The sequence below is a fragment of the Lepidochelys kempii genome, chromosome 11, assembly GCF_965140285.1.
Source record: "Lepidochelys kempii isolate rLepKem1 chromosome 11, rLepKem1.hap1, whole genome shotgun sequence".
Classification (NCBI taxonomy): domain Eukaryota; kingdom Metazoa; phylum Chordata; order Testudines; family Cheloniidae; genus Lepidochelys; species Lepidochelys kempii.
Window position 1 is genome coordinate 50662802 of NC_136390.1, and position 15207 is coordinate 50678008.

The 15207-nt window shown below is 39.8% G+C and overlaps 1 long non-coding RNA gene across 6 annotated transcripts in view; it reads right to left on the bottom strand.

The window, feature by feature from the left end:
- The window catches only part of LOC140895725 (uncharacterized), a 91791-nt gene that overhangs the window by 52105 nt on the left and 24479 nt on the right, over nucleotides 1-15207 (bottom strand). For all 6 annotated transcript variants that reach the window (XR_012154326.2, XR_012154325.1, XR_012154321.2 and 3 more), the window contains one exon: nucleotides 4750-4842. This is a non-coding gene — a long non-coding RNA (uncharacterized LOC140895725). The remainder of the gene's footprint in view (nucleotides 1-4749; nucleotides 4843-15207) is intronic.

Below are 15207 nucleotides of genomic sequence, written 5' to 3' on the forward strand. Positions count from 1 at the left end.
ATCCCTGTGGGACCCCACTCATTATGTCCTTCCAGCATGACTGTGAACCACTGAAAACTACTCTCTGGGACCGATTTTCCAACCAGTTATGCACCCATCTTATAGTAGCTCCATCTAGGTTGTATCATGCTTGTGTATGAGAAGGTCATGCAAGACAGTACCAAAAGTCAAGGTATACCACATCTACTGCTTCCCCCCATCTACAAGGCTTGTTACCCTGTCAAAGAAAGCTATCAGGTTGGTTTGACATGATTTGATCTTGAGAAATCCATGGTGACTGTTACTTGTCACCTTATTACCTTCTAGATGTTTGAAAATTAATTGCTCAATTATTTGCTCCATTACCTTTCTGGGTATAGAAGTTAAGCTGAGTGGTCTGTAATTCCCTGGGTTGTCCCAATTTCCCTTTTTATAGATTGGCACTATATTTGCCCTTTTCCAGTCTTCTGGAATCTCTCAGGTCTTCCATGACTTTCCAAAGATAATCACTAATGGCTCAGATATCTCCTCTGTCAACTCCTTGAGTATTCTAGGATGCATTTCATCAGACCCTGGAGACTTGAAGACATCTAATTTGTCTAAGTAATTTTTAACTTGTTCTTTCCCTATTTTAGTCTCTGATCCTACCTCATTTTCACTGGCATTCACTATGTTAGATGTCCAATCACCACCAACCTTCTTGATGAAAACCAAAACAAAGAAGTCATTAAACACCTCTGCCATTTGCACATTTTCTGTTATCCCCCCCCCCCCCCATGGAGTAACAGACCTACCCTGTCCTTGGTCTTCCTCTTGCTTCTAATGTATTTGTAGAATGTTTTCTTGTTACCCTTTATGTCTCTTGCTAGTTTGATTTCATTTTGTGCTTTGACCTTTCTGATTTTGTCCCTACATACTTGTTTATTTGTTCATATTCATCCTTTGTAATTTGACCTAGTTTCCACTTTTTGTAGGACTCTTTTTTTTTTTTTAGATCACTGAAGGTCTCCTGGTTAAGCCAGGGTGGTCTCTTGCCACACTTACTATCTTCCCTACGCAGTGGGTTAGTTTGCTGTTGTGCCCTTAATTATGTCTCTTTGAAAAACTGCCAACTGTCTTCAATTGTTTTTCCCCTTAAACTTGCTTCCCATGGGATCTTACCTACCAACTTCCAGAGTTTGCTAATGTAACAATGTACCTACCAACTTCCAGAGTTTGCTAATGTAACAATGTACCAACTTCCAGAGTTTGCTTCTGCCCATCCGAGTTGACAGCAACAAGGGCTGGGTTCAATATCTAGGGGTTCCATTCCAATATCACAATGCAAAACTGGCTCGAGCCCCCACCCAGTGACCTGGGAATATATACCACCCCCACTGGGCGCCTCTAACAGGCAATACTTCCCCTCTTGCAAGCACAGAGTCAGAGTGTAGCAAAAGCCTTTTAATAACAGAGGAAAACAAGGTGGCCTCATGTTGGGGAAACACCACCACAGGATTCATAACACAAAAGTCACCCAAAGTCCCAAAAGTCCAACAACCCAAAAGTCTCTGTCCCTGGTCAGTGCAGCCCCAGAGTTCAAAAGTTTATCTGCAGAGTTTTACCTCCCAACCTGGGTGGAAATGGGGGGGTTAAGAGGCACCTTACATGGTCCGAAGCCAACTGCCCCACCTCTCTGTGGGGCTGTGCTCCGCTCTGCTCTGCCAGCCGCTCTGCTCCACCCCACCCCACCAGCCATCCCATGAGCCGCTCCAGCCATCCCACAAACTGCTCTGCTCCACCAGCCGCCCCACTCTGCCCCTCCAGCCATCCCATTAGCTGCTCCAGCCATCGTGCAAACTGCTCTGCTATGCCAGCCACTCTGCTCTGCCAGCTGCTCCAGCTGTCCCGCAAACTGCTCTGCAATATATCTTCAGCCCTCCCCCCACTACTTAACACAACACTCAGTGATTTCAGCTCTTTAGTGATTTCAGTTTGTAGTAGGGGAGCCACAGTGCTGGTGCGCCATTGGCCCAAAGTGAATTCAGCTCAGCAGCCTGTAACTAGACTCCTAGTGGAATCAAAACTAGCTCTGATATTCCACAGTGGAGAAGGTACAATTGGCATGTAGGACAACCACCAGGGCCCATACCACCAGGCATTAATACCTATCCCCAGCCTCTCTCGCTCTCAATTCACTGGGTTTTGGAACCCACAACCCTTGCCTACTCAGTGCTGCTTAGTTGATGGTGAGTCCCTCCATCATAACAAAAGGCCAAGTACAGTTCCACTGTCCTTGAGTCACATAATCAGGATAATAACAGTTTTTTCTTCCTGCCCCAATTACAAAGAAACTGGGGCTCCTACAGCAGCCAAAGAGACCATCTAGGCGGGGTGGGTGTCCCTATGCAAATGAGATCAGCCCCTGAAGTTCTTTTCCACAACCCACCACAACTTGCCACCAGATGTCAGGGTAGAGCTCATCCTGACTCTTCTTACACTAAAGTCTGCCTTCTTGAAATCAATTGTCTTTATTTTGATGTTCTCCCTCCTACCATTCTTTAGAATCATGAACTCTACCATTTCATGATTTATTTCACCCAAGCTGCCTTCCACTTTCAAATTCTCAACCAGTTCCGCCATTTTTGTCAATATCAAATCTAGAACAGCCTCTCCCCTAGTAGCTTTCTGGAAAAAAAATGTCTCCAATACAGTCCAAGAACTTGTTGAATAATCTGTGCCGTGCTGTGTTATTTTCCTAACAGATGTATGAGTAGTTGAAGTCCCCCATCACCACCAAGTCCTGTGCTTTGGATGATTTTGTTAGTTATTTTAAAAAGCCTCATCCACCTCTTTTTCCTGGTTAGGTGGTCTGGAGTAGACCCCTACCGTGACATCACCCTTGTTTTTTATCCCTTTTATCGTTACCCTGAGACTTTCAACAAGTCTGTCCCCTATTTCCATCTCAACCTCAGTCCAAGTGTATACATTTTTAATATATAAGGCAACACCTCCTCCCTTTTTGCCCTGCCTGTCCTTCCTGAGCAAAATGTACCCTTTGATACCAATATTCCAGTCATGCATATTATCTCACCAAGATTCTATGATATCAATTATGTCATAGTTGTGTTTATTTATTAGCATTTTGAGTTCTGCCTGCTTGTTCCCCATAGTTCTCGCATTAGTATACAGTTATCTAAGATGCGGATTTGATTCCTGACCCCCAGTTCTGTCTGGTCTCTTCTTTATCCCTGTTATAACAGCCCATGCTCCCCCCAAATTCCCACCCTTCTCCCTGGTCTCCATGTTTTTGACTTACCTGTGGGCTTTGATCACCTGCCCCCTTCAAACCTAGTTTAAAGCCCTCCTCACTAGGTTAGCCAGCCTACTAACATGAATCCTGCCACCCTATTACAATATCCTACAATGAAAGTGAAGTTTACTTAATTATTAAAGGCCACAAATAAACATTGAAGTTGTCAAGTTTCTTTTCCCACTTTGAACTCTAGGGTACAGATGTGGGGACCTGCATGAAAGACCACCTAAGATTATTCTTACCAGCTTAGGTTAAAACTTCCCCAAGGCACAGATTTCTTTCTTGCCTTGGGAACCAGCTTAGGTTAAAAACCTGATACACTGCCACCATCAAGCGATTTAAACAAAGAACGGGGAAAGAGACCACTTGGAGACGTCTTCCCCAAAAATATCCCCCCAAGCCCTACACCCCCTTTCCTGGGGAAGGCTTGATAATAATATCCTCACCAATTGGTACAGGTGAACACAGACCCAAACCCTTGGATCTTAAGAACAATGAAAAATCAATCAGATTCATAAAAGAAGAATTTTATTTAAAGAAAAGGTAAAAGAATCTCCTCTGTAAAATCAGGATGGTAAATCATTTACAGGGTAATCAGATTCAAAACATAGAGAATCCCTCTAGGCAAAACCATAAGTTACAAAAAGACACAAAACCAGGAATACACATTCCTCCAGCACAGCGAATTTACAAGCCAAAAAACAAAGCAAACGTAACGCATTTTCAGCTAGATTACTTACTAACTCTACAGGAGTTGGAGAGCTTGCATCCTTGATCTGTTTCCGGCAAAGGTATCACACAGACAGACAGACAAAAGCCTTTTTCCCCCGCTCCAGATTTGAAAGAATCTTTTCCCCTCATTTGCTATTTTGGATCAGGTGCCAGCAAGGTTACCTTAGCTTCTTAACCCTTTACAGGTGAAAGGCCAAGAGGGCTTTTATAGATAGCACTGTATAGAGAAAGGTGGTTACCCTTCCCTTTATATTTATGACAGGAGTCAAAGGGTATATTAAGGTTTTGGGCCAGATTAGCAAACACCTACTCATGTGATTCCAATTAACTATTCAAAGCTACTTGTGTCCTTTCGTGATTTCAGGATTGGGCCCTCAGAAAGTAGAGCCCCACTTCCATGTATTTGCTATACATACCGCTTTACAGAAAAGAGAAATGCTCACAAAATTAGTGCTTATGCTGTAGTACATATGGAGAAATATTTGTAAAGGTATTAGTATGCACCGCTGTGTAGATTCTTCTCATACAAGGGCCAAAGAGGGAGGTCAGCAAGACACGACTCATACTTTTTTTCCACTGACAATCACAGTCGCAGAAGTTACAGCCACACATCTGCTATTTTTTCTGGCAGTCAGAATTCCAGAAGTGCACATTCTTTTGCAGTATGAGCTGCCTATCAGCCAGAACAGGGACACAGGCCCATACAATTTTAAAGATTTAAATACAAATATTTTCCTTCTTACTTGCTCAGGTGTTTTGAGTCTCTTGTGGTGAAATAAATCTGCTGGTTCTTCAGTCTTCCAAGGACCACCTCAGCAAAACGAGATATAGGGTTTCTAAAAGAAAAACAAACAGAAAAAATAAAACAAAAATACGAAATCAAGAAAATAAACAAATTAACCAACACACACACACACACCCCGGCCTTTTAATACATCATGATTAGTTGGGTTTTTTTGTTTTTGTTTTTTAAAGGCACAGATATTTTATCCCAAATTAGCTGAGCTGGGTTTGAAAGAGATGCTGGGGGAATGGAAAAATTTAAACAAAAGTATATTTTGCAGGGATAGAGTAGCCTGTTAATAGTTCTAGGGGAGGCAGGCAATGCTGTGTGTGGACTCTGGCTACATTAAAGTTATTTTAGACAAGGTGGTCTCACCCGATTCCCTTAGAGACCCTTGGTGCTACAATACATTTTGACAAGTCACCTTTAAGGCAAACAAGCATGATTTGTTTTCATGAACTCTATTCTTACACTCCTGTATCCTAAGCTGTAATTATTCAGTGATAGTCTGTCACTATTATTCTGTTTCAGACACATCCAATTAAAAATAGTGGCTTGGTTCATAGTTCTCTTGTGGGTTTTATTCCCCTCAAATAAAGTTCTTAATTTAGCTTCTGTTGAGCCTAGAACACATCACATTATCTGAACAAGGCAAATTCATGATTCAGAACATAATCATATCCAAGCAGGCTGTTCGAACTAATCTGATTAGTTCTGACAAGCATAACACGAATCAGTGTATGTCTGGTTAGTATTGTGCTCCTGTTTTTGTGTTCTTCCTGTTTAAACTAATAACTACATTGCTAAAACATTTGGAAAATGCTTCTTTGGCCTAAATCCACACTTGAACTGTACATATTCATCACTTCACTTTTCTTTAAACATTTCCCTGTCCTTTTCCGACTTCCTTCATCTTATATGCTTTAGTGACACTTAGTAACTTTACTCCCTTTGCAGGAACTGTGGCTGGCTCTGTCTGATGTAGTATAGTTATTACAATACAAATATCTTGCTTAGCGAAATATATCCTCTAAAATGGAAGGTAATAGGAGAATGGAACCTAGGGAATTTCCAGTGTCTTTGCCTCTGCAGCCCTGGGCCTGTGGAATATCCTCTTTTCCAGTGTCTGTAACACTCAGAAGATGTACTTTGTTTAAAAAGATAGATATGGATCAGATCTCATTTATCTGTACCACTTCAGGCACTTTAACTGAAACATATTGAATAGATGTGTATTATGGCTACAATATTACAACATATGGGTCATTTTTCTCCCTACAAAACATATGGGCAAAAGTTGACTTGTAAAACTTAACTTATTCCAAAGTCAGTTTATGAAACCTATGTTCGAGTAACATTAGGGTATGGGCTACAGCTTTATAATTACTGATTAATTGTACTAATAGTCTCAGTGATATACAGATAGAGAGGATGCACAATCTTAGCCACACAGGGCTCAAACTCAAACACATATAGACCCTGATAAATTCCAAACTCAAAATGATGCAGTTTTTCCTTTTTAAAAATAAAATGTCCTTGTTTAACTGACCATTACTGAAAGCTTAATGGAAGGATTGTGTTTTAAGAAAGGGATTTAAACGAAGAGGGAGTGATTATATTACAAACAAGATGGGCATAAGGGACAGAATGGGAGAAGGCATGTAGATGAGATTGGTAGAAGGATTCAAAGGGATAAATTAGGCTTGGGTGCAGCAAGCTGAAAAAATAATGGGACATGCTTAAAACTAAGCATATGCTTAAGTGCGTTACTGGACTGGGTCCTTGAAGAACAAAACAGATTTTGGATTAACTTCACCCTTGCAATTTTCTGTGCCAGATTTTAGCGTCAAATATTTAAGGTTTTATCTGTAAGGTCCTATGCCTTTACGCACAGTAACTAATATTTGTTTTCACACAGTGTTCAGACAAATTTTAAGGACAGAACATTTATCTAATTGAACTCCAGGGTATACAGTCCTGATCCTCAGAAAAACACCCTGGGATATATAAAGCCACTAAGCAAGAAAGCCTGTCTTGAAATATTTTTTAGATTTCTTTCCAAAGAGTTATAACCAATAGGACAGTACAAAAAAAAGTTACTGTAAAGGTACAATATGGTTAAGTCAGTAGGAGCCCAATGTTATTTTCAAACAAAGCTATTTTTTATAGATTGGCCCTTTTAAGATGCTGTTCTTGAGCACCATAGTCAATAAAGCTCTGTTCTTTAATTATTAAACACCCTCAAAAATCTCTCAGGCAACTAAGGAAAAGTACCATACTGAATATTTCTCTGTGGATCCCTGCAGAAGAGATAGTTGTTATGCTGTGCAATAGCTCTGACTTTTGCAGTCTGTGTTAATTGCACATTTTTTAAACCAAACAGAATGTTTCATCTCTTGGTCAATATTAGATTTCACTCCTGCAAACAGCTGGAAGAATGGCAGGAGTTTGGGCTTTGAAATACTTATTGTTGAATTATCTTTAGGTCCTTCTTTTAAAAGTTAAACACATTAGAAGTTCAAAAATGAGTTTGAGTGTTGGCAAGAATATACTCTGCACCTTACTATATTTTACAAACTACGATCCATTTTAATGTCTGATATCATACATATCAATGTCAATTTCCACTTCAGTATGCTAAGAAGGTAAGATGTGGGCTTACATTTTTAACAAAAGCCAGTAACAAATAACAATCTCAACAGCCTATATCACTCAGAAAATCATCTAACCATATTCCAGATTTTACATTCTTAGAGAGCCTTTGCTGCCAATGTTTGGTACATAGCCTTAAGTCTTGTGTCATTGTGCCTTAGTGTGTCGCAGCTGAAGATGCCAGATTCAGGACAAACTGCTGAGAAATATGGCAGACTTACCCCACACTAGTAGTTATTCGATCATTAGATATACCAAGCCAATGACAAAACTAAACTTCTGTGTCACCACACTGGTTAACAAGAAGTTAAAAATGCAGTCTTCTTAGGTATTCCAGCACTTATTTCACCACCTAGACACTAGACTTTATGGTGAGTAGTTATTGAAAACCAATTTAATCAAATAAAGGGGCTTCTGATCTCAGAAGATTAGCCACATAGCCAGGTCATTATATAACTCACATCTTACCCAATAATCACATGGCTTTACTAACTAAAATCTAAAGGTTTATTTAAAAGAGAAGAAGAGAGTTAAAATGGTTAATAGATCATGTACATACAATAATGGCAATGTTCTTATACCAGAATTATAGCAGTGATGTTATAGACTGCTGGCTTGTAAAATCTCTGGTAACTTCCTAAAGATTGGAATGGACTCCAATGGTCCTCTGTCCATAGTTCAAATATGCTCCTTTTATTGTTAATCCACAGTCCGGGGAATCCGAGCAAAAAAGAGGCAACATGGAGATGTTTCAAGGGTCTTTTATACCCTCTACCATGTACTTGGAATTTTACTGTCCCAAAACAGAGCTTACAGCACAGTTTGTGGAAAACAAGATGGAGTCCAGGGTCACATGAGCAAGTCACATGCCCTTACATGGCTTGCTAATGCATAGGGGCAGCCATTATGCATATTTTGGGTGGGCCATCCACAGGAAGGCTCACCAGGTGCGACAGGCTTCTTCTTTGGCCCATGGTTAGAATGAACTGTCCTAATGGGCCATCAAACTTGAAGAGTCATTCATAATGTGTGGCCAGAGCATATGTAAATTATCTTGTGGGTGTTACTCCATGAACCATACCATGTAACCATAGATTACATAGCCAATATTCAAAACTTCAGATACAGTGATGATACATGGATTTAAACAAGATAACCATATTTAGCAAATATTAACTTTTCTGTTGATACCTTACATGATATATTTTGTATAAGTTTGTCACAATTGTCTAACAGTGGTAATATTAATTATATAATGGTCATATTTCAATCATACAGCATCACACCTTAGCTTTGCAGGAAAACCATTGGTGACACCGTAAGGAGAGATTTCATGGGGTGGGCAATTAACACAATTTGTGGGGGAAGAGTCAACATGGCTTTTGTAAAGGGAAATCATGCCTTACCAATCTATTAGAATTCTTTGAGTGGCAGTCAACAAACATGTGGACAAGGGGGATCCAGTGGATATAATGTACTTGAACTTTCAGAAAGCCTTTTACAAGGTCTCTCACCAAAGACTCTTAAACAAAGTAAGCAGTCATGGGATAAGAGGGAAGGTCCTCTCATGGATCTGTAACTGGTTGAAAGATAGGAAACAAAAACTAGGAATAAATGGTCAGTTTTCAGAAAGGAGAAAGATAAACAGTGTGTCCTGCAAGGATCTGTACTGGGAGCAGTATGGGCATAAATGATCTGGAAAAAAAGGGTAAAACAGTAAGGTGGCAAAATTTTCAGATGATACAAAATTTCTCAAAATAGTTAGATCGAAAGCTGACTGCAAAGAGTTACAAAGGAATCTCACAAAACTGGGTGACTGCATTTATCAGCATTGAATTTCATCTGCCATTTTGTTGCTCAAAGCAAGGCACATTAGAAACAATAATCCTAACTATACATACAAAACGACAGGATCTAAATTAGCTGTTACCACTCCAGCAAGAGATCTTGGAGCCATTGTGAATAGTTCTCTGAAAACATCTGCTCAATATGCAGCAGCAGCCAAAAAAGCTAACAGAATGTTAGGAACCATTAGACAAGGGATAGATAAGAAGACAGAAAATATCATAATGCCACTATATAAATCCATGATACGCCCACAACTTGAATACTGCGTTCAGTTCTGGTCACCCCGTTTCAAAAAAGATATATTAGAATTGTAAATGGTACATAGAAGGGCAACAAAAATGATTAGGGGTATGGAACAACTTCCATACGAGGAGAGATTAAAAAGAATGGGACTTTTCATACTGGAAAAGGGATGAGTAAGAGGGGATACTATAGAGATCTATAAAGTCATGAATGGTGTGGAGAAAGTGAATAAGAAAGTGTTATTAACTCCTTTGCATAGCAGAAGAACCTGGGGGGTCACCCAATGAAATTAATACACAGCAGGTTTAAAACAAACAAAAGGAAGTTCACACAACGTACAGTCAACTTGTGGAACTCATTGCCATGGGATATTGTAACAGGGTTCAGAAAAGAATTAGATAAGTTCATTGAGGGCAGGTATATCAATGGCTATTAGCCAAGATGGTCAGTGATGCAACCCCATGCTCTGGATGTCCTTAGCCTCTGACTGCCAGAAGCTGGGAGTGGATGACAGGGGATCATTCAATGACTTCCTGTTCTGTTCATTCCCTCTGAAGCACCTGACATTGGTCACTGTTGGAAGACAGGATACTGGGCTAGATGGACCATTGTTTTTACCATCTATGGCTGTTCTTATATTCATATTTGCTTAGGACTAGATTGTGACATGAATTGCTTATCCACATAAGGGATTAAGAGAAAGTAAAATTCCCTCTAATGCTCCTACGTGGATTACAGAGACCATGGACTCGTAATGCAGAAGTAAGCAGAGCTATTCACTTACCAGTAGACTATTGGGGCATGTAAATAAAGACAACAGAGACTAGGAAAATAAGAGAAATGTTTAAAATTGCATTCGCTGTTCAAGCGAAAATTAGAGTGAGCTAAGACAGAGCAACATTCAAGCATTATTCCTTCCTCCTATGTTGTTCTCTCTCATCAAGCCCTTCCTGAAAGTAGTGTTCTCTACGTTCCTGTACTATAGTAGTGCTGCCTGTTGGGATGCTCTTTATTTTAGCAAATGGTGCCGGACATTTCTGAAAATCAGTGGGGGGAGAATCCCCCTCCCACACACACACACCCTTTAAATCAATTATTTGATTCTGTAGTCCTCAGTTGGGCAAAATCCACATGGATTTCAATGTGATTTGCGCCTAAGGCAGTGATTCTCTTCCTTTTCTGTACTGTCACTTTTGCAACAAGAAAAAAAGCTGCAGGACCCATCTAAGCAACAAAGCAAGGGAGGGTGGTTGCAATCCACCGAAAAAACTCTTCACAATCACCACGTTGACAATTCATGATGGAATGGTCTGATCCAACACCCACAGAAGTCAACTTAAAGACTCCTATTAATTTCAGCGAGCTTTGGATCAGGGCTAAAGATAGGACTGCACTATTGCAACCCAGATCTCAAGAGCCTGAACTATACATGTCCTGCTGAAAAGGCTGTTGTCACATTGCTCTCACCTCGGTGAGATCAACCTTCAGGCAGACTAGGAATCAATTTCATTGTGCTGAGACCTTTCCCCAACAGCAGGACTTGTCTGCTCCAAAAGCTGGTGGAATTAATATTGTATCTGTGAGGAAGATGATTTTTTAAAAAAAGGTCAGGGAAATTGGAACTTGACAGCTGTCTCAAGAAATTTTTACCAAAGCTATTGTGAGAACAGCCATCATTTCCTTGTTAATGACTTCTATTTTTAGATCACAAATGGCTTTGTAAGTAACTAGTGCACACATCTTCTGTGAACAGGATCTAGCTAACCAGATTAACACAGTTATAAGGTAAAGTGAAAGAGGAGGGAAGTAGCTAGTTTTCATAGCTCATTGATGGGATGTTTGTCCATATGGTTCAGAAAGATATGAAGAGATTTGTTTTGTTTTAAAGCTTTTCAAATCAAGCAGGCAGGTTCCCTAACATTGAGATTTTAATAGCTTTGTACTGTAAAATCAGGAGATTTTGGAGCCTGCTTATTGTGATTTTGTTGATAATTAACAATGGGTGGACCTTAAAGGGTTAGTATAACCAAATGAATACTCTATGGGGCATGATACTAAGGCAGGAAAACTCCCATTGACTGTAGTGGAATATTGTCCTTTCTAGGAACTATGGGAGATGGCTCAAAACCATTGGAATTCATTAGAATTTTAAGGCACATTCAAAACACACGACAGCCTCTGTCGGTTAGAATCCTTGAAGTAAGTTGTTGTAAGGGGTTTCGTAGGCTCCTTTTCTTCCTACCTGTGGTGCCAGATGATTTTGTTTACCCATTTATGAAAAGTGTACCAACACCATTCCATTCAATACCTGCATTAGGCCCAGTCCTTCAAGATAATGAGTACTCTCAACACCCACCAAAATCAGTGGAAGGTGAGAGGGCCTAACCCCTCAGTGTATCAGACCCAGCACTTTCCAGGAAGGCTTTCTGTTTGTTTGTTTGTTTGTTTAATATAAGTAACACTTCACTTTTCATTAAGTATAAAGGCATTTTTAATGGCAAGGCTTTTGTTTTAAACTTTGTTTCGTGCCATTTTAAAAAAACATGGTAGTGAATTTCATTTCTAAGATACTGACCTGTTGTGTGTGTGAGTGTAAAGGGTGGGATTAAACTATTGTCTGGCTAGAGTTTTGACATATGGTGAGAAGTTTTTGCCATCAAACATTAGCTGAATGACGAAGATTGTCATTTCCATTTTTAAACTCTGCTTAAAGACAGTGACTGGGAGGTGGGGAACATTACCATTGGTTTATGGCTTTTCCTAAGATTATCAGGCCAAATTATCCCCACTCATGCTAAATTCTTTTTCCACCATAGTGCTGGGTTTGCCCCCCTGTGGAAAAGGCTGCAGGGCGTACTCCCAACCCTGGTGGATTTCCAGGGATTTCCATGGAAGGACAGTGACTCACACTGGCTCTGACACCCACTACCACCCTCATCTCCTTGGCAATGTGACTTCATTGAAACCCTACTACAAGACTCCCCCAGTGGCAGTGGCCCCTGCATGGATGCTCTCTCTGAAGTTTTTTTCTGAGGATTAGAAGGAAGTACAATGTGTATCTCTGCCCCCTATCACAGCAGGGGCGTTGGACACAGAGAAGCATCCGTTATATCCATGCACATTATTAACACCACTTTTCCTCCTGGAATGGATGCACTGTACATTGTAACTTGCTTCTCCCATTGTTGCAGTAGATTTCTGCAGTTTTGTGCCCTCTGAGAATATTTTGCTACAAACAGAGGAAGCTGCTCAACCTCAGTTACATGTAACAGAATGAGGGCAGATGAAAAGTAACCTCGTAGTTTCTGATGGCATATGAAAAACTGGAACACTTCCAGGAGAGCCTGACCCCACTCTCCCAATGAATTCTATGACAAAACTACTTTTGACTTTACTGGAAGTATAACAGGCCTCAAGTTTGATTGTAAATAACCCAGTTTCATCTGATTCTAGAAATGTCATGGGATATTTTTTAGCAATGTCTGTTCTAAGTGTTGTCATGCTGCTTGACACTATATTTAATTTTCTCTATGTGCAAGATTCAGATTCACCTCCAGAATTTTCAAAACAAAGGGCCATAGTGTGCTGTTAGTTTTAAAGCACAACTCCTTGAAATCAGTGGGGAGTTCTGCTTAAAATCTGATGGTGTGGTATAGCTTAAGGGCAGAAATATATCATTTAAGATTTGTAACTTTCTCTAAATCCAAAGAACTATAAAACACACCGATTCCTGTGAATAAAAGAAACGTAAAATACTGAGGCTCACCTGTCTGTGTTTTATTTTATTAATCTCCATAATTTATTTATATAATATAAATAATTATGGAGATTAATAAAATAAATAAAATATATAAAATTAAAAAATAGAGCTTATGAGAAAAAAATCTTCTAGGAAGATGAACACACATCCTGCATCAGTGATAGTTTATTGAGAAGACAAATGATGTGTTATCTGCTCCATAGAAAAAGACACCCAAAAAGGCACTCTAAAAATGAACAAACGTTTTAACCGATGATGTTATATAGCTTACAGATTCATACAATACTTGTCAGAACAATGTTACACAGAAATCTACATCCAACATTCATAAATATTTTCCGTACATGACCAGAGGGATTAGGAACTGCACTGAAACAGAGAAAACAGACTTGTTATTTACAAAAAAAAAAAAAAAGAGTCTAACTTGTTCACCAAAACATGTGAGTTTTATTAAAATCATTTGAAATGGAGCCAGCTTATGTTATGGTTTCATTAACCCCGATCTCAAATTTCAGACGCATATAAGGTTTTGTTTTAGGGTTTTTTTTCCTAGCAATGGTAACACTTAAACAGCTCTGAATTAGGGTTTGGTTCAGATAAACATTCAGAAATACAGATGCTTATTCAAACTTCTTGAGTCTGCCAAACTGGGCTAGAAATCTCCCAAGAAAAAACAAACCTAGTGACACTTTTGGTGCACTTCCAGGCCCAGCTGGGATTGGGGAGGACATGCAACAGGGCGGAAGAGGGGGAAGTGAAGGAGGTAAAAACATTTAGCTGAGTATTTCAAAACCTCAGAAAGAAGTTGAGTTTAGTTTTACAAATGGAGGAATTTTCGCATTTGTACTAAGAGGGGGATGACAAGTGAGTGCCTTGTTGTAGGTGGAGAAGTGGGGATAAAGAAACTGGTACCCACATATATTTGAAAGTATAGAAATTCAGAGTTAAAACAGTCAAAACTACCTTAACTCTTCTCCCCACGCTTAGGAAGATGGGAGTCTGATATTGCTTTTTCTTTGGAAATGTGTACGACTGACCATTGAATTTATATTTGATTTTTTAAAAATCTGTCTCTCATTCTTGATGTGATGGTTTGCTATCACCATTCTGACTCTGTTCAAGCAAATTCTCTGATCTCACAGACAGCTTTGTGCATAAGCTGAACCAATCATAACGATGTGCGAACACTGTGATTGGTCACATTGTTGCATATCATTTTCCTGCACTTGGGGCAGGAATGGCATGAGGGAAGGGTTCTGTTCACAGCATACACACAGAGAATTTTGATGGAAACATAAAAGACTCCCACTGGAGATTGTACCATACTACTACTTTATTTCTTAGTATTCAGAATAACACACATGAACCCCAAAACAGAGAGAGACAAAGCAGGCTGCTCCCTAAAACAGAGAGTCAGAACTCATCCACCCCCCCCACACACACACACTTTACTCTTTACACTTTACTCTGCTGGCTTTCTGCATATTGACTCTGGATTGTGTGCTTTCTTACAGAACCCCTACCCTGCAAGCAGAACAGTAAACTCCTTAGGTTTTAAAGTGATGGCTTGTAGTTTTTACAGTTTTCAATACAACACAGGAAACAAAAGGCCAGGCCCAGCTGTAATTCAGAGCAGACTCAAGGCTACTCTAATATATACTCTGCTTCCTATGATTCCCTATGGGGTCTGGTAAGTAGAGAATAGCCCTGTCCTCTCCATCTACCTAGTACTTATGTCAGACACGTCCTTTATGCTGGGGCTGGAAGCAGAGCTTGTACATTCCTTATATTGACTCTATGCCAAATGGGGAGACATTTCTACCCCATTTACTGTAACTGAGAAGTGGATACATTTTCTCTGTGTTTAATAAGGCTGAGATTGTTGGCTGAATATGGAATCACAGGGCTCAATTT